Source organism: Ascaphus truei, chromosome 20 (assembly GCF_040206685.1).
Source record: "Ascaphus truei isolate aAscTru1 chromosome 20, aAscTru1.hap1, whole genome shotgun sequence".
Taxonomy (NCBI): Eukaryota; Metazoa; Chordata; class Amphibia; order Anura; family Ascaphidae; genus Ascaphus; species Ascaphus truei.
Genome location: NC_134502.1, coordinates 21,444,068 through 21,470,322, shown reverse-complemented (window position 1 = coordinate 21,470,322; position 26,255 = coordinate 21,444,068). Strand labels below are relative to the sequence as shown.

General features: G+C 44.9%; 2 long non-coding RNA genes across 2 annotated transcripts; both read left to right on the top strand.

The window, feature by feature from the left end:
* The first annotated feature begins 6,323 nt into the window (after window positions 1-6,323).
* On the top strand, window positions 6,324-10,010 carry LOC142471388 (uncharacterized). Its single transcript, XR_012789426.1, has 4 exons — window positions 6,324-6,441; window positions 7,218-7,252; window positions 8,682-8,842; window positions 9,870-10,010. It is a non-coding gene; the product is annotated as an uncharacterized LOC142471388 (long non-coding RNA).
* Window positions 10,011-12,674: 2,664 nt separating this feature from the next.
* On the top strand, window positions 12,675-14,315 carry LOC142471387 (uncharacterized). Its single transcript, XR_012789425.1, has 2 exons — window positions 12,675-12,744; window positions 14,202-14,315. It is a non-coding gene; the product is annotated as an uncharacterized LOC142471387 (long non-coding RNA).
* Window positions 14,316-26,255: the final 11,940 nt, after the last annotated feature.

Here is a 26,255-nt window from a genome sequence, read left to right as displayed (position 1 = left end):
TGTCAGTGTATCTGTGTCTCTCTTTCTGTGTCCTGCCCCCTCCCTCCTGACTCCCCCCCACCCCAGGCAGAGCTGCGGACCCGCGGCGGCTCTGTCTGAGACTCTCCTCCCCCCCCCCCCAAAAACGCAGGCAGAGCTGCGGACCCGCGGCGGCTCTGTCTGAGTCTCTCCTCCCCCGCACCCCCACCCCCAGGGAGACGCGGCCGCACCGGGCCCGGCGTATGTGAGGGGCAGATACCCTGATTGAGAGCCCCCCCTCGGCAGTGCTGCGTTGGAAGCGGCGCACTCAAACCCCCGCATCCCGCGTTACCGGAGCAGTGAGAGGCGAGCACCCCCCCCGTGCTGTGCTGTCCTCGTTCAATCGCGTGGATCGGGGAGGGATGGGGACAGCTGCATCTCCACTCTCGGCGCCGCTTCCGCTTCAGCCTCTGACGCTGCTACGAGGGGTGGGCGACTCTGAGCATGCGCTGCCTCGCATCAACGGATGCAGATAGCTTCCTGGCCTGCGGGACCCGGCGGTCAAATCTGCGCATGCGCCTCAACCTCCCATGTCTGTGTGGACGTGTGGGGGGAATGGCGGCTCTCCTCCTCCGGCCCCGGCGGCGCTCAGTCAGCGGGACACAGGGAAGGGGAAGCGTAGTTAGGGAGGAGAGAGGCTGAACAGCCGGAGGACTTGCGGGGCTTCCGCCATCTAACTACACCCACACCCGCAGCACCGGAAGCTCTGCGCCAGCCATATTTGTACACCCATGGCAGCGGGTGCGTGGGGGGAACGGTGGTCGTTAGGAGCGGCGCCGGCGGCTATCGCCGCCGCCGCAGGTCACAGCGGGCATGTGGGGGGGAGGGATGGGGGAGCCGTGACGTCACTTCCGTTTCACATTTGTCCCCCATCTCTCCCGTTTTACCCCATCAGAATAGGTGCCACTAAAGAAGTTTCACTTCAAAAAAACACCAGTTGTGCAGAGCTGCATGTTTTGCTGCTTTAATTCCCAGCTGATTAGAGATGAGGAAACACCACATGCATTAGTCTTAGTTCTGCACTGGCAGGGTAGAACTGCAGCACAGAAGCACCTACTGCAGTAGAAGAAGGGGGGGTATGTAAAATGGGATCCCAGAGAAGGAGGCAACAGGTAGTAGGAGAGAAGGTAGTAAGGGAAACTTTAGTTAAAGTGCCAACCTGGAGTTGCAGTTCAGAGGAATAGGAGGCACGTTCTGGGAATTGTTAACCCAGCAAAACAGGATTCTGTGAGCCCGTGAGCACGTGACTTGTGTATGTGATAAGGATTATTTGAAGATCAGATTAAGCTAATACCATTGTAGCTCCTGTCACTATTTTTTAAATATCTGGGCATATGACTTGACTCCCATTTAACATTTGGGTTGTATACTGCAGGGGTGAGCAAACTTTTTATGCCGAGCCCCACTTTTCATCCATTGTATTGTATGTCTTTATTTATATAGCGCCATTAATGTACATAGCGCTTCACAGTATTAATACACGGGGTAATCAAATAAATAACAGATAATATAAATAACAGGTCATGGGAATAAGTGCTTTAGACATAAAAGTAACATTAAGGAAGAGGAGTCCCTGCCCCGAGGAGCTTACAGTCTAATTGGTAGGTAGGGAGAACGTACAGAGACAGTAGGAGGGAGTTCTGGTAAGTGCGTCTGCAGAGTTCTGGTAAGTGCGTCCATGAAATTGCTCGGGCCCCCCCTGCTTGATGTAATCAAAATCACATGACGTCAGCGCACGTGAGCTGGTTCAGCCAATGAGAGCGAACCAGCTTTGTGACGCGTCCGCCACCCGTATACAATCTCCTGCAGCCAAGTTCACAAATCGCTTGGGCTGCAGGCAGTATACTAGTATTGGATCACTGTTTATTTTATTGTTTGCTGGCATCTGGTAATATGTTTTCTTCTGGTGCACAAAGGCAATCCATTTGAAGGGGCTTTCATCCACCTCTTTGCTACATCACTTCCCTCTCCCGTCCCCCCTTTTTTCCCCCTCCCTTTTTTCCTTCTCCCATTTGCTTTCCCCAGTGTCATCCACTCCTACCTACCAGTTTTATGTATTATTTATTTATTCCCGGTTTAAATGTTGCTCAGGGATCAGGGGCCCCCATAACCAAACTCAAGGGGGGTACTGATGAATCTCCCCTGCTGATCAATACTCCGAAGTGACCCCCCTGACCCAAAGAAGAACCCTCAGCCCCCCAAAACTAATCCTCCCAAGCCCCTCAATACTGACATCTCTGCCTGACCTTCATCCCTCCGTTTAGCCATTGTGTCTCTCCCTCCCCCCAGTGTCTCTCTCACCTTCCCCCCAGTGTCTCTCTCACCTTCCCCCCAATGCCTCTATCTCTCTCACCTTCCCCCAGTGTCTCTCTCACCTTCCCCCCAGTGTCTCTCTCTCACCTTCCCCCAGTGTCTCTCTCACCTTCCCCCCAGTGTCTCTCTCTCACCTTCCCCTCAGTGTCTCTCTCTCTCACCTTCCCCCCAGTGTCTCTCTCTCTCATACCTCCCCCCAGTGTCTCTCTCTCTCACCTTCCCAGTGTCTCTCTCTCACCTTCCCCCCAGTGTCTCTCTCTCTCATACCTCCCCCAGTGTCTCTCTCTCTCTCACCTTCCCAGTGTCTCTCTCTCTCTCTCTCTCTCACCTTCCCCCCAGTGTCTCTCTCTCTCTCTCTCTCTCACCTTCCCCCCAGTCTCTCTCTCTCTCACCTTCCCCCCAGTGTCTCTCCCCCTCCCCCAATGTCTCCCACCTCTCCATGTCTCTCTATCTCCCTCCCCTCAATGTTTACCTCCTCTCATTGTCTCTCTCTCCCCCTCCCCTCAATATGTCTCCCACCTCTCCATGTCTCTCTCTCCCCCTCCCCTCAATATGTCTCCCACCTCTCCAAGTCTCTCTCCCCCTCCCCTCAATATGTCTCCCACCTCTCCATGTCTCTCCCCAACCCCTCAATATGTCTCCCACCTCTCCATGTCTCTCCCCCTCCCCTCAATATGTCTCTCCCCCTCCCCTCAATATGTATCCCACCTCTCCATGTCTCTCTCTCCCCCTCCCCTCAATATGTCTCCCTCCTCTCCTTGTCTCTCTCCCCCTCCCCTCAATATGTCTCCCACCTCTCCATGTCTCTCTCCCCCTCCCCTCAATATGTCTCCCACCTCTCCAAGTCTCTCTCCCCCTCCCCTCAATATGTCTCCCACCTCTCCATGTCTCTCCCCCTCCCCTCAATATGTCTCCCACCTCTCCATGTCTCTCTCTCTCCCTCCCCTCAATATGTCTCCCACCTCTCCAAGTCTCTCCCCCTCCCCTCAATATGTCTCCCACCTCTCCATGTCTCTCTCTCCCCCTCCCCTCAATATGTCTCCCACCTCTCCATGTCTCTCCCCCTCCCCTCAATATGTCTCCCACCTCTCCATGTCTCTCCCCCTCCCCTCAATATGTCTCTCCCCCTCCCCTCAATATGTATCCCACCTCTCCATGTCTCTCCCCCTCCCCTCAATATTTATCCCACCTCTCCATGTCTCTCCCCTCCCCTCAAGATGTCTCCTACACACACTCACTCACACTCTCTTACTTTCACTATAAGACACACTTACTTTCACTGCAGTCCCCCATGTCGCTGAAACCTGGGACAGGAGGAGGAGGGGCTGTGTGTGTGCAGGGAAGGCCCTGCCCCCGCTGCAGGCAGACCACACACAGATACACACAGATACACACACAGACACAGGCACACACACAGACACACACACACACAGAGACACACACACACACAGACACACACACACACACACAGACACACACAGACACACACACACACACACACACACACAGACACACACACACACACAGACACACACACACACACACAGACACACACACACAGACACACACACACACAGACACACACACACACACACAGACACAGGAGGGGCTGTCTGTGTGCAGGGAAGGCACCCCCCCCCCCTGCTGCAGGTAGACCACACAGACACACAGACACACAGACACACAGACACACAGACACACACACACAGGAGGGGCTGTCTGTGTGCAGGGAAGGCCCCGCCCCCGCTGCTGGCAGACACCACACACACACACACACACACACAGACACAGGAGGGGCTGTCTGTGTGCAGGGAAGCCCCCCCCCCCCGCTGCAGGCAGACCACACAGACACACACACACACACACAGACACACACACACACACACACAGACACACACACAGGAGGGGCTGTCTGTGTGCAGGGAAGGCCCCGCCCCCGCTGCTGGCAGACACCACACACACACACACACACACACACACACAGCAGCAGGGGGCTTGTGTTCTGCTTGGCCGCCCGCGCACAGCTCTGCCCGCCCCCAGGCTTCCCCGCATGCAGCCTGCGCCCCCCCTAAATAATCTTGTGCGCCCCCCAGTTTGCGCACCGCTGGTACACAGCATTGATACTCTGACATCCAAAACCTGTGCCAAACTAGGTGTACGTTATAGAAACTAATCCTCCCTGTGCCAGCGGGTCAGAAAGCGCATTGAACAGCAGATGCTAATGGCAATTTAGTAGTGATCCTGGCACGATCCGGCCTCGCCACGTGATGCTGTTTAAAGCTCTCTCTGTACATACTGCAGGTTGGTAGCACTATTGAGCCATGTAGCGGTTTTGTATAGTCACTAGGCCCTAGTGTCACCCTGAGTTGGACACATCTTACAACTGCTTAGTTAATATGGCCCAAAGTCTGCTATAAATGTATGTCTTTATTTATATACAGTAGCGCCATTAATGTACATAGACCTTAACAGCAGTAATACACGTGACAATCATATAAACAACAAGTAATACACAACACATAATGGGAAGAAGCGCTTCAGGCAAAAAAAATTAACATTTAGGAAAATGAGTCACTGCCCCAGAGAGCTTACAATCTAATCGGTAAGTAGGAGGAATGTACAGACAGTTGGCAGGTGCTCTGGTAAGTGCGTCTGCAGGGGGCCAAGGTCGATGCATGAGGTGTAAAGTATCAGCCACGCAGCTACTCATATGCTGCGTTAAATAGGTTGCGCTTTTGCAGTACTTGAATTGTAGGGACAAAACTTAAACAACACAATATTTGTTATGTGATTATAAATTACAATACATGGTATTGTAATCAGATGTGTAGTGTATATTATTGTATTCATATAATGTGTGAAACATAGCAGACAGATATTTGTAAAAGAGAAAAGTCCTTTTGTGGGACTGCATTTTTTTTAATGAAGTAATAGGTGAAGTCATAGACACATTTACATGATATGGTTATTCCTGACCCGGAGAACCGGCATCATTCATAAACTTAAAATCAGAGACACAACATAAAACACAGACAGAGCCCAGTGCTACATCCATTGGCTACCATTCATAAACTACAATGTTTGTACTTAAATGTATCATGTGACAACATGCGGTGACCTCACAGTACTCTGGAGTTCCGCCAGTGCCTGGTGACCGCGTGTTCATAAGATGCTGGTCAGTTGTATATCAGCTCTTTGAGAAGATGGATTACCGCAAGGCATTTCCCTGGAAGATGCCTTTTGTAGTCTTTTTTCTTCTTTATTCTCTCTTTCTTAATGGATTGTTTTTCTGGTTTCCGTGAGTATCTGCTTATAATAATGCTTTAACCCTACAATAGTATGAATTTTAAATTCAAGTCTTACAGAGACATTAGGGGCCACTTTGGAAGCAGCCATCTTGCTTATCTAATGTACAATAAGAGACTCCTCTTCATGCTAAAATAACAATAGAGGGAGGAGACCGTTTATAATGTTAGTTTTCTTAGATAAACCATGGTCTGCACAGTGGGAAGAATTACTCGACCCAACGATGTCTCATCTTTGCCCCTTTTACCTCTACCGCCCTGTCATGTCTTGAACCTTTTTCACTAACCTCTTTATAGCTATTAAAAAAAAACATCACATTACATTATCTACATGTATGTTACTGACTCCAGAGGCACTTCCCCTCCCTTGCTGCACTTTAATGAACGCACTTGTACACCTGCTGTCTGCAAATCTCCCAATGTACCACTTAGATTGTAAGCTCTCCGGGGCAGGGCCTCCCTTAGCGTCTGTTGTCATTTACTTGCTTCTCTTATCCCCACTATTTGTACTTTATTTTCCCTGTATATTGTAATTTTGTAAAGCGCTGCATACACTGTTGGTTGGCACTATATATAAAAAAAAAATCAAGTATTCATACCGTTAAAATATTAAGTTATATTTAAGGATCTCACAATAGAACTGAAATGAAACTAAATACCCATGTAATATTTTTCTCATTTAGATGTATGTGGCTGGCGAATCATTTCTCCATGGTTTTCCCTGCCACAGCAGCTGTGACTTTCCTCCTGAAGATAATATTGCTTCTGAATATGTGCTGTACAGCTTCCGGCACTGATTGGAAAGGTAAGTCATTTGATAACATGAAGCACAATTGATCTTGTTAGTTACCATTTTAATGTTCAAATATTCCAGAGAACCGCACAAGATATATTAGTTATTTAAATACCTAACACTTGAAAATGACCAATGGATGGTGCATAATCTCTGTTTAAATAGATGTGATGTATAATGTAGAAGATAATACCAGCATAAGATCCTGACTAGTTGGTGCAAGAACTTTTGCTCATTCAGTCGCACGTGTAGAAGGGTTTCTCTGTTTAGTGAATTGAGACATTTGCTTTTTCTTTCTAAGTCAGTTGTACATAAAAGTACACTCGGGACAAGTTTAATTTTTTTTTCTTCAGGGTTAAAACAGCTTTTCTATTTAAATTTCCAAACAAGAGCATATTTACAAAATGGTAGCACGCTATCATCTACCTTAGGGCCCCTTCATTTGAATGGGCTACTTTTGACCAATTTATTTAAATTGGTCCTTAAGTGCTTAGCACCACAATGTACATTTCAAACAAGTAAATAAAACGTTTGAATGTCAAAAGAAAAGAATTGAACATTTCTTCTGTGGCTTCCCTTCTGTCTTTTGATAAACCGCTTTTTTATCTCCCGTTTCTATCTATCTGTTGTTAACATTGATTTCCTCTCATGTAATTTTTCTGAGCTCTGTCACACACTCCCTCTTAATAGTTACACAAGTTTTTGTTCTTAGTGTTAACTCTAAATCGGTGAAATCGCTGATATACTAATATCTAGGAAGAGTAACTCTGTTTCATTCAATATTACAGGATCACGCGGCAGAGACCGGGTATCCAGCAGGAAAGTATGATATTTTAATAGTCTTTGGTAGTGACATATTAGAAAATATTCCTAAAATATTTGAGGCAAAAAGGTACAAAGTCCAATGTAACATTATTCATAAACACTTTCCACTAGACTTAAAATGATGAAGAAAAATGTCTTATGTGCTTTGTACTAAATGCTGTGTAAATGTCTGCTTTCATGTATATTCTGATGTCTTTTATACATTACTCTTCTAAATTATATTGCAGAAATAAAATAATTACTTTTGATACTAATTGCTAACAAGTTACATACATTATGACTGTGCAGTCATTCACAGAAGAAATGCCCCACACAATATGCATTACACGTCAGTGAATATTATACAAGGAAAAGTGAGCAGCTACACAAAAGTTTTTAGTTTCATGCCACCAAATTCTTCTTATGTAATAACGGTCTAACACAGTGTTTTTTAACTGGGGTTCCTGGGAACACTTGGCACGCCTAAAGGGTTTCCTGCAATTTTCAGGTCATTTGAAAATTGTACCAAATACAGAAGCGTTTACAATAGATCCTTTTTTTAACAAATCTATTGTATCTGCCATCACAGCCTCCATGGGTAATGAATGCCACATTGTAACTGCCCTTACTGTAAAGAACCCTTTCCTTTGTTGCTGGTGAAATCTCCTTTCCTCCAACCTTAAGGGATGGCCCAGAGTCCTTTGTACTGAAGGCTACAACATTACTGGGTTGTCGACAACACATTTCCGAGTAACATTTTAGTATTGTAGCAATTTACTCTTTGTTTTTACTATTCAGACCCCATTGGTGGCATTAATAGTAGCCATGAATACATATGGGTAAAACTTGAACACAAGTGAGCGAATATGGCAAATTCTGGGCATTCACACTTGAGCTGACATAAAATGAAGATATAAAACTTGACCAGAAATTACAATGGTATATTTTTAGCCAATACGGTCAGATAGAAATGGCAACAATTAGTGAATACACTGGTGGATTTTGTAAAACTAGGGGAATATTGTATTGTATTGTATGTCTTTATTTGTGCTTCAGACAAACTTAACATTTAGGAAGAGGAGTCCCTGCTCCGAGGAGCTTACAATCTAATTGGTAGGTAGGAGGAATGTACAGAGACAGTAGGAGGGCATTTTGGTAAGTGCTTCTGCAGTGGGGCCAAGCTTTATGTATCGTGTCTAGTAATATCTACGGTGCTGCTCATTTGCTTCTTTAAGCAAGTGTGTCTTAAGGTGGGTCTTAAAGATGTATAGAGTAAGTGCTAGTCGGATATCGAGGGGTTTGCACAACGGTTTGCAAATTATGTGTGCATGGGGAAAAGGCCATCTTGAATGTCTCACAAATTATAACAGTGCGGTTCAATCCCAGAGAAAACCTACAACTAAAAGTGGACGGATTGCAGCTAATGTGACTACCTTTTATTTCCTTAGAACTACGCAAAAGGAGAACTGGATTTGCGAGTAAAAGAAATCTGGAATTATTTCTTGTTCGGAGCCAGCCTCACTGTCCACTCACTATTACTGCTCCTGTACTCTGGGATATATATTTTTTCAAATTACAAAGGGCCCTATGGACCAGAAATGTGCTGCACGTATCCTTTGTAGTAAATTGAAGTGTGTGTGTGCTGGGCTTTTAATTGGAAAATAATTAGAAGTGGTTTTACACCAACCCCATGGGACCCGTAGCCAGGTTATGTTTTAGAAAGAACCAACATACTCTGTTCAACATATGCAATTTAAAGTGCATCCTCGTGTGTGTTCATTCCCTGATTGTTCCTCCCAACTTCTTTGGCCAGTGTTCACTGAGGAAACTGCTGCTCTGAATGCCATTTAATTAACACAGAGCAGGGATACAGACAGCCTCACTCAGAATTATTGCATGCTATTGCCATTCTTTTGAACTTTGTATGGTGATGTCTTGTCTCATCCAGAAAAGTTAGGCTTGCGGTGGGCATGTCAAATTCAATACAATAATAATAATAATATGTATTAATGTAGAATACGAATATTTCTTAGAATTGTATTTCTGTATAGCAGGCACTGTTAACAATACAAGCACGGATTGATGGAATAAGAAGGATAACGACACCAAAAACAAGTGGAGCACTTCAAGATAATATGGAGCAAGCTTCTCTAATAGGGCGAGGTAGTGGGTATTCAAATGAAATGGGTGTTCTTTGCATAAGAACAGCACAGCAATAAATATTCCACATTCAGGGTTTTAATCGTTCTAATAATGCAATATATTAAAGTATAATGTATGCATCGGCGCAATAGAAATAACACTTATTGTACTTTAACAAACTGAATAATGAAAATCTTACAGTCCCTTCTCCTGGTGGTGGTATATGACAAAAAAAGAGAAGAGCACCAGATATAGAGGCAGAGGTTAATCACGGAGCAAGAAGAACATATTTACTAACATACACCGAAGTCTGATGTGCAGGTTAAAAATGCACTGTAGCTGTCTTAAGTGAAGGGGTTAAATGTAAATAATGAAACTAGGGTATTATTGTCCTTTAAAAGCTGCATCCCAGTAGTTCCTAGTCTTCATCAGTCAATCATAAAAAAAATATATTTTAATCAACAATATATATTTTCCTTAATGATGACACTTAGAATTTGTGTTGTTTCTATCACACTAATTAGTATTCCCTCATCCACATGTTACCTTGCAGCTAAATACAGGATAATACTAATTGGTACGTTCCACCGTGGGGCAGTAGGGCCTCATGGTGTGGTTATTGAGAATCCCAAAGAGCGGGTAAGGCTTTTATATTTATTGGTTTTATTTTCCACAGCAAATAAACATAAGGCACACCATCCCTTTAAGGCAAACACAAAACATAAAAAATAACACCTACTCCACAGTAGGGAGGCCAACTACACAGTATAAAGCCAACTGCGAGTTTGCCGACTAAACCGGTTACCAACTTTAAAGAACAGATTCTTGTATGTAGAATTAAGAACAATTTCTTATCTGTTTAGTTGAGACTCCTGTCCTAAGAGCACATTCAGGCAATCTTTCAGGATCCAGCAGACAGGACAGCTCTGGTGTATGAGAAACCCCACCTGCTACCAGCAGTAGCCTCCTTATCAAGCTGGCTGACAGCCATGTTAGTGCAGCCCTAATTGCTCAAGTAGCTCTAACTGGGTTAACCTTCTGACTGCTGGTTTCAGGAGTCACAGGGTTATTTCCCAGGCATATTCACCAGCAAGTGACTTCACCCTATCACACACCCAAATCAGGTCTGTGATGATTGTATAGCTGCTGGGTTCTTGTGTTATTCGTGTAACATGCAATGTGGAAAGTGCTGCAAAAAGTGGAATAAAGCAAACAACTAATATACTATTGGTGTAATTATAACACCAGGATTTGGCCCAATTGCCATCTTATCTTTTACAGTGCTCACTGTAGTGTATGATATATAATCTACAGGGGTGCAGAGCCTCTGATTGAGCCACGGGTGCTGAAGCAGGGATAGCCTGAAAACCAGACCTGTTGGTGGGGCTTGAGGACTGGAGTTGAGCACCCACCCTGGTATTGATAAACAGTCACCAACATGAGTTTGTAAGCTCTACAAGACTAGGGCTCATTGTGTCTATGTGCCCTGTCAGTGCTAAATACAGTAGGAAAAATACAGCTCAACCCCCTTATAACGCTGTGCTTGGGGTCCAAAAAATCACATCGCGTTATAGGCGGATCGCATTAGAAATAATGTACAATTGTATGCAAGTTGTAATGTATTCATGAATACGAAAATTGGGAGGCACGCTTACATCGCGCTATAAGCGGCTCTGCGTTGTAACGGATCGCGCTATAACGGGGTTGAGCTGTATATTGTAATGAAAATTGCAGTAGGTCAATTTAAAAATAAAATACGCACCGTTCTAAAGTGGGCCATGGGGGTAACTTTTCTAAAGACCAATCTATAGGGGACAATAAGATATCTAGCTATCTGACATTGATGCCAAATATAAGCAAACATGATAAGCCACCAAAGGCCGTGATTATAGTGGCATCGTGCATTGGGATACAAATGTGTGGTCCTCAATGAGGCCGCTCATAGTAAGCGCGAGCGCTGCAGAGCGAATGCGCAGGCGATTTTTGAAAATACAAATACATTTTTTTTTTGCGCATCAGCCAATGAGGGCGAACCGGCCTGGGTAACGCATCTGCCATGCCTCCCCATTGCCTGCCAATCGCCTCAAGCCCCAGCGCATGAGCTACAGCCTCGCGTGACGTCACCCCGCACGCCGCCACTGTAACAGCGGCCTAATATATGACACCGGACAGATTCACAAAAAAAAAATGTTCTTTTGCAACTAAAGCGGTCTTCTACGCTAAATTGTATTTCCCCCCGGTTTTTACATTTCTTGCGGCATGTGGGCCAATGAGGAGCAGCGACACATGATGTCACGACTTCCCATTGGCTCCCGTGCTGCGGGAAATCTAAGTCTCCAGAATGGCTGAAAAGATTGCGGATCAGATCCTGCTTCAAACCTTTAAGGAACCCTCCCACTCCCACTAGGTGGAACCACTGCTTAAAGGAGCAAAGGTTGCCAGTGTGATACTTCTGTCTAAGGAGAGCTAGCAGTCCACATGACATAGCCATGGTCCAGCGATATATATTAAAATCAAGCTTAAGCCTTAGCCGCCCAATAGCCTATACAGTAAAAAACCCCAATGGTCAAACGGCCTTAAGCAACCTGCATTATTTGAAGCCATACCACTTCTAACAGTAATCAAATAATATTGTTTAGATCGTTGTTAATCCCGGTGTATACAAACTGAGTTTAATGTACAGTACAGTCATTCAGCAACTCTGGTCATTGATTAGTAATATTTGTAGGTAGTTAGAGTCGTACCCAAGATAAGGTCGGAGAAGACAGATAAAATTCCATTCAATCGATGATTGATACAGTGTGATATTATTCATGGGCCGTGGGATATAGGACAGGAATTTATTTGATAATGATTATATTTTATACTAAGCCTGATACACCAAGAAATGTTTGCATACAAAAGATGTATGTAGATATATCTTTATTTATATAGCGCCACCCGTGTACCCAGCACTACACAGCAGTAATACACATGACATAATAATATAACATAAAGGGAATAAGCGCATGATTCTACCCAAAATTGAAATTTCATGCAGATGTAATTTGTATCGCATTGTTTAGATTGTACGCTTAATAACTCTACTTCACTTTTTGAAGCTGCTTTGTCTCAGTCTCCAACTCATTTATTTGGAATTGTACTGTATTTTTCTATATTCAGTGTGTAGAGCGTATTCAACCGAAGTACATGAGGGATACACAGCATATACAGACACTGAGTTAGCAGCAGCAGAATAATACACATGGAAGTATACTGTACATTACAAATAAATATACTAATACATTGCGTTTTCCTTTTAGGACGTGTCTGGGGTATCAAACGTACCAAGTGTAAACCTGTGTAAAGATGTGACTATTCAAATACCAGGTAAAATCACAATATTTTTTTTAATGCAACAAAGAAAGGATGAAACTGGAACAACTCTTGCCTCTGAATGTATGAGAAGAATTTGAGAACATTTTGAAAATACAGTGGCGCAGGGGGCATCTGTGAGGACCTGATGTGAAAACTGATCCAGAATATTTGGTCTAATGACTAGACTAATGAAATAGCCCCAAATAGGAGAGGTCCACTTTAGGGAACAACTGGCTGTCATGACTGATAACACAATCTTTATTGGTCTAATTAAATAAGCCAAACTATCAAGATACTTACTGGTGAGCTGTGAAGTAATTCATTAAAAGTATGGGGAGGAAGATGGGAAAGGAGTATAACATACAAACAGCGTGGTGTGGGTGAAAGTTGGACTCACCTGCCAATCGGTTACTTCGTAGATACACCATGTGGCAACGTGTGGTAATGTGGAATTAGCTCACCAGGATCTTTATAGTTTGGCTTATTTAATTCGACCAATAAAGATGACGTTTTATTACTGTAATTATGACAGCCAGGCGTGTGTAACGCTGCTCACTGCAGGACAGGATACGGACCCGCAGGGCAGAGGTAGGAAGTAGTTCACCGACCTTGGACTGGGATCTTAGGCCTGGGATGCAGGGGAAGACAGGTTCGGTTCCGGGGAAGGTGCAGGTACAGGTAAGGGGAAGGCTCAGGACTCAGGTATCGAACAGATCCCTTATAGCATTCTCTCAAGTGGACCTCTCCTATTTGGGGATAGTCTCTGCATTAGCCTCTAAATATTCCTTATACATTTATTTTCACAATGTCACTTTACTATTTATACTACACCATGAATTAAATACTTTTTATATATTTTTTTTTTCAATCAAGCTGATTAGATAAAGTAAACTTTTGAGTGGGTTCATTAAAGTACAGGAGCATTTTGCACATGCAATTAAATAAGTGTAAATAAGTATATTTGTATATCAGTTTACCATTGACATGGATACAAAAAGAGCAATGGATATATTACCAAATCACTATTTTGAAGCAGTAACATTACGCCAGTGCATTTTCTTACCAACATAGAGTCGTGAAAACAAATTGCGTTTAATATTTAAAAAAAATAAATTCTTGCACGAATTAAAGCCTCCATAACGGAGCCAGAATCACATACAAAGAATCCATATTAGATCTCCATTTTTAATCTAAAAATGTACTTACAGGTACGGTATATCAAAAGTATTAAAAATGCAGTTGTCATAAAAATTGGAAAAGTATTAATCAAATTCAATTTGTGTTCCTTACTCAATTTCGGAGAAGCGGGAAAAGCCATTCTGAAAATTGTGTGCAGCTTAATCATTGATTGTAGCAAAGTTGTCTATATATCACTTCTGCTAGAAACTTAATTTGTGTTGAGCAACAGACAAGAAACAAATTGCACATTAATGTGACACAATAATTATAAAGTGTTCTTCTTATTCCAGACATTAACGAGCCGGAACCAAACATCAAGATGGTCCAAGTTTGTCAAAATTCTGACAATATATTAGAACTGTAAACCTTTAACCTTATTTATTAAATATTTTAGGATAAGTAGATATGTCGTGTGTTTTGGTGTATTTTATTGTTATTGGCTACAGAATAGTCTATGAGATCATATTGTTTGAAATCCTAGAGATCTTGTAAAGCAGGGATCACAGGCTCTTTTTTCTAGTGGAGATCCCATTCTGGGCTCCTGTGGATGAACGGAAGAGGACTCCTCATCACTGACTCGGTGATCACGTAAATCGCACTGTGCCGGAGGGGCTGGGGCGCTCTGGTGCTGCCGCCCGTCCTGCTCTCAAACAGTTAATAAACCTGTCACTGTCCAAAAGAAGCGCTGTGAGTTTATTTCATTCGTAGGGAGGGGAGTGGGGCTCTAGGGCCTGCACTGATCCCATTACTGTTATGATTTGTTATCATCAATGGGTCTGGAAAGGATATGTAACACTGTCCAGCCACTTTGATGATGTCGATGACCAAATATGGCCATATCCCCCCCCCCCTCCTGATGTAGAGCCCCATATAAGGTCATATACATCATTCAGATGCAGGAAAAACAGCCCTGCTTACCTTCACTTGGGACACGGACCCAGACGGAGATGCAGAGACAACTGCAGACTGCATCACAGCTCATCTGAAAGGTGAATACCATCGGCCTTCCTCTCCCTGCAGATGGCCCATTAAAGTGAAGGATTCACGCTGCGGTGTCCCATTCAAAAGCGGGGAACCCCGAAGTGTTAATCCTTTAGGCCGGCAAGACTTGCTGTCCCTGTGGCCACAGGTTTCCCTGTTTTTTTCCTGCGGTCACAAGGACAGTGTGACGAGTGCTCACCACAAACAAGGTGGGACTGTGAGGCCGAGGTAGGGATGTTGATAGCCACCGACCAACAACCGAGCAGCCACGTGTACAGAGTGGAGGTGATATAGCCGGGTCAGGGCAGGAGAGGTCAGGTAGGTCGAAGGTACATGCCGCAGTCTGGGATTGGAGAGTGTAGAGTCGTCGTATATCCATAGCCGTGGTCGAGGAGAGAATGTAAGTTCAGAAGCGAGCCAAGATCAAGAAAGCCGAGAAGACAGGAGAAGTACGAGCTGAGGTCCCAACAGGAAGGCAAGACAAGGCAAGGCAAGAACCAACAAGTAACTTGAGGTAAGCACAAGACACATAAACCAATGTTTCTGCTCAGCCAGTTTGGGAGAGGACTGGCTGGGCATATATAGGACAGACAGCCAATGATGAGGGAGTAGAGACGTATGACTCCAAGAATTGGCAATAAGATTACTGCCTGGATCATCTCCAATAAAATAATTAAATAGCTTTGGCCTTTGTGTTACCCACCATCATATATGTAGGGCTGCATATATAAAGGTGCAAACATTTTCTTACCTCCCTCAACTCGCGGACAGTGCCCAACAGAGCAACAAAAATCCACTGGAATTAGTTTACCGCTGGGAATAAATTAAGTAAGTAACTAACAGAAGAATGTCAACCACTCCCGTAAAAAAGACTGCAATTGGACAGCAAATGCATGAGAATAGCATTGGGCAGCCAGAGAGAGATTTGAGCAGTGCCAGCAGATGCTAGAATTTGACAACGAGCCCTAAAAGGAGAAGATGGCAGGTCTGGCGGATAAGCCTTTTTCCTTTTAGACATTGAGGGGATTGCAGACAGCACTAGAAGTCAAATTGCTGGCTATTTTCTTTTATATATAGAAAGAAGTACGTTACTAGTGAGAAATGTCATTGGGCCCTTAAGGGCATAGAGGAGAGACATTAGCCAGTTTCCTGGGAGAAGGGAAAGAAAATGCAAAAATGCTAAAAACATGAAGGGAAGAGCACAAAGCCAGTGGGAAATGCCTCAGGTAGACATGGGAAGGGATCACTATCAGACATCACAACTCAAAGCAATATGCAAAATTATAGTGGTGATATGCCCGAGTAAGGGTAATAGTTACATAGTTACATAGCAGATGAAGTTGAAAAAAAGACATACGTCCATCAAGTTCAATCTATGCTAAATTTAGACAACAGATACGTTATCCTATTATACTTGCAATATACAGTTGTGTGGAAAAGAAAGTACACACTCTTTGAATTCTATAGTTTTACATATCGGGACATAATAATAATCATCTGTTCCTTAGCAGGTCTTAAAATGAGGTAAATACAACCTCAGATGAACAACAACACATGACATATTACACTGTGTCAGGATTTATTTAACAAAAGCCATGTGTGAAAAACTAAGTATACTTTATGATTCAATAGCTTGTGAACCACCTTCAGCAGCAATAATTTGAAGTAAACGTTTTCTGTATAACTTTATCAGTCTCTCACATCATTGTGGAGGAATTTTGGCCCACTCTTCTTTACAACTTTGCTTCCGTTCATTGAGGTTTGCGGGGCATTTGTTTATGCACAGCTCTCTTAAGGTCCAGCCACAGCATTTCAATCGGGTTGAGGTCTGGACTTTGACTGGGCCATTGCAACACCTTGGTTCTTTTCTTTTTCAACCATTCTGTTGTAGATTTGCTGGTGTGCTTGGGATCATTGTCCTGTTGCATGACCCAATTTCGGCCAAGCTTTAGCTGTCGGACAGATGGCCTCACATTTGACTCTAGAATACTTTGGTATACAGAGGAGTTCATGGTCGACTCAATGACTGCAAGGTTTCCAGGTCCTGTGGCTGCAAAACAAGCCCAAATTATCACCCCTCCACCACCGTGCTTGACAGTTGGTATGGGGTGTTTGTGCTGATATGCTGTGTTTGGTTTTCGCCAAACATGCCGCTGTGCATTATGGCCAAACATCTCCACTTTGGTCTCGTCTGTCCAAAGGACATTGTTCCAGAAGTCTTGTGGTTTGTTCAGATGCAACTTTGCAAACTTAAGCTGTGCTGCCATGTTCTGTTTAGAGAGAAGAGGCTTTCTCCTGGCAACCCTTCCAAACAAACCATATTTGTAATTGTACTGTCATGAACTTTAACATTTAACATGCTAACTGAGGCCTGTAGAGTCTGAGATGTAACTCTTGTTTTTTTTGCAATTTCTCTGAGCATTGCACGGTCTGACCTTGGGGTGAATTTGCTGGGACGTCCACTCCTGGGAAGATTGGCAACTGTCTTGAATGTTGTCCACTTTTGAATAATCTTTCTCACTGTAGAATGATGGACTTTACATTTTTGGAAATGGCCTTATAACCCTTCCCAGATTGATGGGCAGCAACAATTGCTTCTCTAAGATCATTGCTGATGTCTTTCCTCCTTGGCATTTTGTTTACACACACCTGAATGATCCAGACCAGCAAACTGCTAAAACTTCGGCTTTTATAGGGGTGGTCACACTTGCTGATGATCAATTAATCAAGGGCATTTGATTAGCAGCACCTGTCTGCTACTTAGCATCTTAATTCCTATGGAAGCAGTAAGGGTGTACTTAGTTTTTCACACACAGCTTCTCCATTTTGGCTTTATTTTTGTTAAATAAATTATGACAGTGTAATATGTCATGTGTTCTTCAGCTGAGGTTGTATTTACCTAATTTTAAGTCCTACTAAGGATTGTTATTATGTCCTGATATGTAAAACCATAGAATTCAAAGAGGGTGTACTTTCTTTTTCACACAACTGTATTTATCAAGAAGGCAAACAAAAACCCCAGTGAAATATCATCAAATTATATTTCAGAAGGGGAAAAATAAATTCCTTCCTGACTCTAAAAATGAAATTACTCCCTGGATCAAAACCCTTCCCATATTTACTTATTTGTTATATCCCTGTGTACCTTTCCTTTCTAAATAGATGTCCAACCTTTTTATGAACATATCTATTGTTCTGGCCCTTTAGCGCCTTGTAACTAAGGAGTAGGGTCAGGCAGGTTAACACACTCCCTTTAGATGCACACTATGTCCTCTATTTGTGTTCTTTTATTGCAAAGAAACAATAACAACAGATGAGGGAAACTGTGGGTGAGTGGCATATGTGGGGGAGAGGTAAATTAAAAATGCCTTGTATGGGAGAGGCAGTAAGAGGTGTGTACTCACAGACTGCTGGATTCACACAGGATATAGTTGGGACTAACTATACAACCATGGTTTTTGGGAGAAACTAAAAGGGGTCTGTGCTGTAGCTACTAGGCAACATACAAACCAGGGAGGGAACAGTGATATGAATCATTTAACAGGGAGAAATACACATCTAATTTCAGGGCAAGTGTGCTGGCATCAGGAGAGCAGAGAAAAAACATAATCCTGTTCCAGGACACTCCCTGTCTGGTATCAGTAGATACCACTATACCTAACATAAATGTGGAACATAATAAATAGAACAGTTTACATGAAAGTCCATGTCCACATAACGGATGGTACCGGCCGGTACCATTGGGCTCCAAAGTTCTTTGGTGTCCCAGGTGTCAAGATAGATGCACCAGTTCCGGATAACTGGTTGCCCCCACACAACAAAGAAAGCCTGTTTGCTTAACCCCATACAATGATAACTATATAATGATGTTGTAAGGCGGTGCAGGAGGGATTAGAATGGTTTACTGTATGTACAACAACTATGTGACTCCCAAAAGGGATCACGCGAAAGAGTCCCTCTCAGATTGCACTCGTGCCTTATAATGGGGCGTGTTAGGCAAAAATAGCTCACAGTATCATACTCAAACAAATATCAAGACTATAAGAGCTATGGATAGCTCCGGGAGACCCCACTAAATATATAAAAAAAATAATAGTAACATTTTATTAACAAATGTATAATTGACAACGTGAATAATCTATGTACAATGTAAATAAAATCCCCTCAGTGAAGATGGACCAAATACAGTGATATTAGTGGTATAATGAAATTAAAGGTAACCCTACAAAGTCGCATGGATATAACCAATGTTAGCCTGGGCTATTACACACGCAGAACCTGCATGAATATATGTGGCTGAACAATAGCAGCGGCAGAGAACCTTACAACATTATCACCTCCAACAACAAGCTAGGAGGCAATTGATGATAGATGGTGTATGATGGTATGAAGGGTCAGGGCCGCCAACAGGGGGGACAAAAGGTACTGGCGTCCCAGGCCTCGTGAGTCTGGGGGCCCGGGCTCCCTGATCGGACGTGCCCCTTGATAAATCCCATCACCCGGGCACCACTGGCTAACTGGATTTAGCGCGCACGCGATTCGCCAGGCAGCGCGCTTGTCTGCACCAAGAAAAAAAAGAAAACCCCCCCCTCTCCTGATTGACTGGCGCGTGTTGGCACGCTGTCAGGATTTTTTTCCACCTGCAGCAAGCTCTATACGAGCTTGCAAAACGAGGCCCGCCTCTTCCTGCATGGAGCAAGTAAGTTAACTACTGCTCCATGCCTGCCTTGCCTCCATGCCCCCTGCTGCGATTTTCCCCACTGCCTCCGATTTCCCCCTCCGAGAGAGTGTCTGAGTGTGTGTGTGTGTGTCTGAATGTGTGTGTGTGTGTGTGTGTCTGAATGTGTGTGTGTCTGTGTGTCTGAATGTCAGTGTGTCTGAATTTGTGTGTGTCTGTGTGTCTGAATGTGTGTGTGTGTCTGAATGTGTGTGTGTATGTTTGAATGTGTGTGTCTAAATGTGTGTGAGTGTGTGTGCGCGTGTCTGAAGGTGTGTGTGCGTGACATCATGTTCAATTTATTGTGTCCTGTGAGGGGCTGCTCCCGCTCTGCTGGGACCCCTCACAGGTGGAGGCGCTGCACCATAGTAAGAATAGACCCCAGGCTCTCCGTGGCAGAGGCTCAGACTCCTGGAGGCAACAGGTATAAGGGCAGCACTGGTAGCTTCCTGTGTTCTGGGGTGAAACAGGGTTACATAAGGCCTTGGATATAGTGGGCGCGCGTGTGCGATGGAGAGCGCATGGCGTTGCGCGCACTTGTCTGCCGACCTATCTGTGGCCTGAGATCCACAGCGACGGGGAGGCATGGTAGAGGTGTGGCCGTGACAACAAGAGGCTGGTTCGCCCTCATTGGCTGAACCACTCACGTGACCCGACCGTCACGGGGCAAAAACAAATTCACTTGCCTACTAAAAAATCTGCCGCGCCGTTGCACTGCCTCGCTTGCGCGAACTATGGCCGGCCCCATAGATCCCCTGCATTATGTTAGAGCCGTGCGCGTCGTCGCACGATCCTCAACCGTACGACCTGTTTCCCAGTCCCAATATGTGCACTGTGTCTGTGCTGCCCGGGAAATAGGCCGTAGGGTTTATTATACAGCCAGTGTATAGCACAGCGTTCTCCCTGGGCTCTGTATACCCAAACCCTGCACACTTTCTCTCCCACCCACAGCACTGACATGCTACAACTGTCTTAATTGCTGCAGGGTGTATGTGCTAATGTTCAGATCTGCTGTATTGTTATATGTGAGGGACACAGTTATTGTTATGCACACACCTTACATATCTGCCTCCCCCCAGCGCATGGGGATTTTAATTAATTAATTAATTAATTAGGAAGTACTTTAGTGTTTCGTCTGGTTTTAAATTGCTAATATATTAAACATTTGATTATTTTTTGATTGTGCTCATGTGTGACCATACAGCGGTCTGCCCTATTTGTAGGGTTAGGCAATTTAAGCTTTTATATTGGCCATACTACTACCATTAGTGTGACCTACTTTGAGTGCAATTTTCAGGGGCCCTGGTGACCTTCTGTGATCACCGTTCTGTTTCTGTGCATCAGATATGATACTGGATTTCCGAACCGCAAGTAATAATATAGATTTATCACAAGAGCTAAAAAATACTTATTACTGCAAAATAGTGAATTAGCCTCCTAATCCACTAAGGTTTACAACACCGCAAGTTATAAGCACCAGAAATGTTTGTCCCTGTATACATATATACAAATGCTGACAAAGTTTGATGTTACAGGGCAAAGATACCTTTATGTACACGTCTATGCTAAGAAATGTATGAATACAAATTTCTTTGGATTTGTTTAAGGATCTATTGAAAATTGAGACTTTGAAAAACATATTTGCACTATTTGCTTGTGTTTATCTTTTTATGTATATACAGTACCTGCACTCCCCAAAACCTGGACATCTAGGTTCCTGTGAGTCAGGACGATAAGTTCCCGGCTGTTGAGCCCTTTAACATTATGGGACATGATCTTAAGGGAACCCATTGTGGAGTTGGTTGTGTATAGATTGTTTATCTTTTGTTAACAAACCGTAACTTGATGAGTATGAACCTGAGAAGTGCATGTATCTATGAATACAATATTCTGAACTTGGGACCTTGCTATTACCTGAGACGGGAGGTGAAACACACGAGGGAAGGGGACAACAGTAAATGAACAAAAATAACATTTTTAAAGGAAAAACGTTTGAGGCCACTAAGTGGCTCCAATGGTTAGGACTCATGTCTGACCAGGTTAACGACTTGAGTCAAACACTAACTCGGGTTAAACACCCGTGAAATAACACCGGTGGCCGCCCTTCCGCAGCCCCAAGAACCCACATTTACAAAATAGGCAACATACTTTTATCTGAACCAGCAATTAGAGGTTTCTCTTTTAAATAGTTAATTTCTCATTAAATTTTTGTTATTTTTTCATTTTGGCCTCCAGTTCTCGTTTTTTCATTGCTGTGCTCCTAGTGTTTTTCTCCTGCTTACTCTTATCTGAAAAGAACATACTTTGCCCTCCACTCTCTGATGTAGCGAACCTAAATTTAACTGGTTGAGCCGTTAATTTTTTAAAGCATTGTAAACATGCATAAAAACATTCAAATCTTTACATCGGCGACTCTGGCGTGTAGCATTGCAATAGTATGATCGTGTTCTCGGCTCCTAGGAGCTCGAGATATCTGACGTGGATCTGAATCATACACAGGGGTACCTTTTTGCCCACTGTCCAAAATACCAGCAGTCCCATTACAGAGTCACTTATCTCAAAGGTTAACTTGCAGAGCAGGAGAACTTTGTCCGGCCCCCCGATCAACCTTCAGGTTTCCTGTCGCCATCTCCGGAGGATATCGTGATCTACTCTGAGCGCCCACTATGAGGCGGAAGGGGAAGCCCCAGCGATATCTGATGCTAGCGTTGCACAGGATTTTGTGATCTTCTTTAGGTTTCTGCATTTTTGTAGCGTGATTGCAGCCAGACCTGGGAACAGCTGTAGTTTTATGGAGTCAAATTCAATAAAATCCCGATTCCTGGCCACCGTCATGATTGATTCTTTTGTTCTGTAATAATGAAACATAAAGAACACCCACAAGCTTACCAGGAAAAGCACCCTGTATTAGATTTGTCACAATCACACTGCAAGCAAGCACGTTCCCCTGATAGTGGGAGATGCTATGGAGTGAGCTTTTAACCATTTAAAAGTGGGAGGGTGTGAGCTTAAATTAGGTAGGAGGTTGCCACCCTCCAATCAGCTAAGACCAGCTGAACAAGAATTGTAAAACATATAGAACACCCACAAGCTCATATTGAACCCCCAAAATAACCACAACATATATATAAGCGTATAAGTGTCACAGAGGAGTGCTACTGAGCATGGCAATATACATTTAAAACCAGAGACGAACGTGAAACACAGACAGAGCTCAATGCACATCCAGCGAAACTTTATACACGGTGCAGTGCCTAAATATACATGTATTGATATCTATTAAATAAAATGGTCTTTTAGTTTAACATTTTGGCCAAATTGTTGTAAGCCCCTGAGCCACTGCACGGCAGACCACACCTCAAGGGTCCCTAACACTAATATAAATTCTTAATAACCTGTGCATTGCCAGGAAGAATGATTTATAATAAATCTGTCAATATTAGTTGCAAAGTTCTAAGTCTGATTGAAGCTTTTATTAACCTGTACATTACCAGGAAAAGCATTCTGTTGTCACAATCACACTGCAAGCAAGCAAGTTCCCTGAGAGTGGGAGATGCTATGGAGTGAGCTTTTATGTAATAGATATCAATACATGTATATTTAGGCACTGTACCGTGTATAAAGTTTTGCTGGATGTGCATTGAGCTCTGTCTGTGTTTCATGTTCGTCTCTGGTTTTAACTGTAATAATGAAGGCGCAGGATGACATCCCTCGCTTTGTCCCGATTAGAGGCCCAAGGTCTCAGGGCCCTATGCGCTCTATCCATTAGCATTTGAGATTCAGTCAGATCAGGCATAGTATGGTAAACAACCTTGATAGGAAGTCATTGAGGTCACCTACCTTCTCAGGTATGCCCCACACACGGATGTTATTCCTCCGGGAGCAATTGTCCTGGTCTTCCTGCATCTCTCTGAGCTCTGCCACTTGGTCTGTCATAGTGGCCATGTCCTGCACTAGAGAGTCCTGCACCTCCCCGAACTCCGTGACCCTGGCCTCAAATCAGAAGTTCACTCCTCCACATGGGCCAGATCCCCCCGGAGGTCTTTTACAGCTTTTCGAATTTCCAGTTGAAACGCAGATTTTAGTTTTTTTTGTACAAGTCACCTATATCCTGCTCGGTGGAATTCAGGGGACCGGAGCCCTCCTCCATTTCTGACTCCCCCTCTCCCTGCGTCCCAACGCTTTCTTGGCTTGCCTGTGCCTGCCTGGGCTGGTCTCCGAAGAAATCTGACGTGCTGGCCCGGGGGAGGTTTTTCTTAACCTTGGAAGACATACTTTTGGACGTACTTAGAGCTGCGAGGCATTTTTTGGAGGGGGATTAGTGGGTTGGCTGTTGCTGGAATTATCGCTGAATAGTGGTTAGATGCGGGGGGTTCTGGGGCTGAGCTATCCGATCAGGCGGCCATCTCGCTCCTTGACGCTCATGCGCGTCGCACGGTCATTTTGTACATGTGGTTGCTAGGACTTATATACTTTTATTAAACTTGTTTTTTGGGTGTTGGTTTTGCTTGTTTTATTGTGGTTTTTGGATGTTTATGCGCCGTTTATAGTCGGAGCTGAGCTGACATGCGGCCGCTCTGGTTAACGTCCTGCTTTAAGTCAGGGGAGGCAAGCCCCCCTTTCAGCGCGCCAGGATCTGGGGGAAGGTGAGTGCATTGATTTTTATTAATGTGTGTGGGAGGATTCAGCTGCCTCAGATGGTAGCCCTCCTGAGATATAGCCAGACCAAATTTCAGTCGGTCTCTTTCTTCCCCGGCTTGCAGCTGCACCTCACCTCCCTTCACTGCCTCATGGCAGTCATCTTGGGCGTGAGGGGGAGGCTCTGATGAATGTGCGCCGCGCCTGCCGTTCAGCGATAGATCTCGTTGTCAGGGGAGATCACTGCAGGGGTCCCCCCATCCGTGAGAGGCCCCAGCAGGGGCAAGGGGAGACGCAGGGACCCCCGCTCTGACGGCACAATCGCAGAGCGCTGAACCAAAATGTCCGCCGCCCCCTTCAGTGCAGCTTCATCGGCAGTTCCCTACATGCAGCGCTGCTCCTGTTGCTGGTCCGACGAGGATGAGGTAAGGTGACGGGGGGCACGATCACGTGGCTTCGGCGGCAGGGGGGCCCGGAGACAGGGACTTTCTCTGCTGCTCGCGCTCACTTCTCCCCAACGGAGCCGGCGGCCGGGTCTGAGGGGTAAGTGTATGTTGGGGGGGGTCGCACCGTGGGCCCCCAGCGGTTAGTTGGCTCCCCCGAGTCAGGGAACTTATTTCCCTCTAATGGCCTCACTTACTGCCACCTCATCCCCCCTTCCTCACGGAGCAGCGGCAATCATCTGGTTTCAGGGCCAGACCAGATCAGGGATCAGATTGGTGCTCCCATGTCGCCTGCACCCACAGATGGAGACCTCGGTCACCGGGGGGATGAACTCAGCACTGACCTCCTAATGTTGCAGTGGGCCCAATCTCCCAATGTTGCGGTGGGCCCAATCTCCCAGGGTGGAGTGAAGCCCTCTGCTCCAGTGCTGCTTCTCCGAGGTAGAAAATGGCCACCGAACTACCAGTGCTCCTGTCGCCCTCGCGGATCGGGCAGACAGAGTGTCCCTCGGGATCACTTGCGTGGATGGCGGGGGGGGGGGGGTGATTTTTGGGCTCCGCTGTGCAATCCACTGGGCTCTTTCCCACCCTCGGCCAGATCAAGTTGGGATCCGAACACTGGTTTAAATACTGTGCGGGTCCGGCAGCCATTTTAAAATGTTCTTGTGGCCAGGTTAGAGACGGGCCTGCAGGCCTCAGGTAAATACCTAGTTCACACCCTCAGGTGACTCCAGCCAGGTGCGTGGAAAGACTCTCAGGAGCCACACTTCTTTCCCTGTGTTGATTTTGGGTGATTTCCCCCTGGTTTTTAGGGGTACAAACTCCTTGATTCAGCGGAGATGAGCGTATGTGCGGCTGCTCTGCTCCACGTCCTGCCCACGCCCCCAATAGTTTTATTTTTGAACCAATTCCTGTTCAGCCTTTTTTTCCTGCCGCGCTCCGATACCTTCTTGTTTCTCCTTGGATGTAGAGCTACAGAAAGCCCACAAATGAGATTGTCTATAAATGAACACAACAGGGATAAGTGCAAGCAACCTACATAGATACGCTATGTCAGCAAGTATCCAGTGGCACAAATATCATGCTGCTAAACCCCACCATGCAGGGGGGGGAGAGTAACGAGAGTGCAGGGGTGCCCTGCCAGCTGCCTGGCCGCACTGTTGCTGGTTGCTGCTCTCTGCTGCTCTCTGCTTGATGTGCGGGTTGGGCCTTTTTTTGTATGTATTTGGGGGGTGTTTTTTAAAAATTTATTTGGGGGTTGTATGTATTTGGAGGTGGCTTTGTGTTGGTATGTATTTGGGGGGTTGGGGCGTTGAATGCATTTTGGGGGGGGGGTTGTATGTGGGTTAGGGGGGATTGAGTGGGATAATTGTTGGAGGGGGGGGAACTGAGAGGATAGTGTCACCATTGATGCTGTATTATTCATTCTACCTCTTTCCATTCTCTCTCTACCTTCTCCCCCATTCCCTCTATCCCTCATCTCCACCATTTTCTCTCACCCTCCCCCCATTTTCTCTCACTCCCACCAGTCTCTCTACCTTCCCTCACCCCCAGTTTCACTCCCT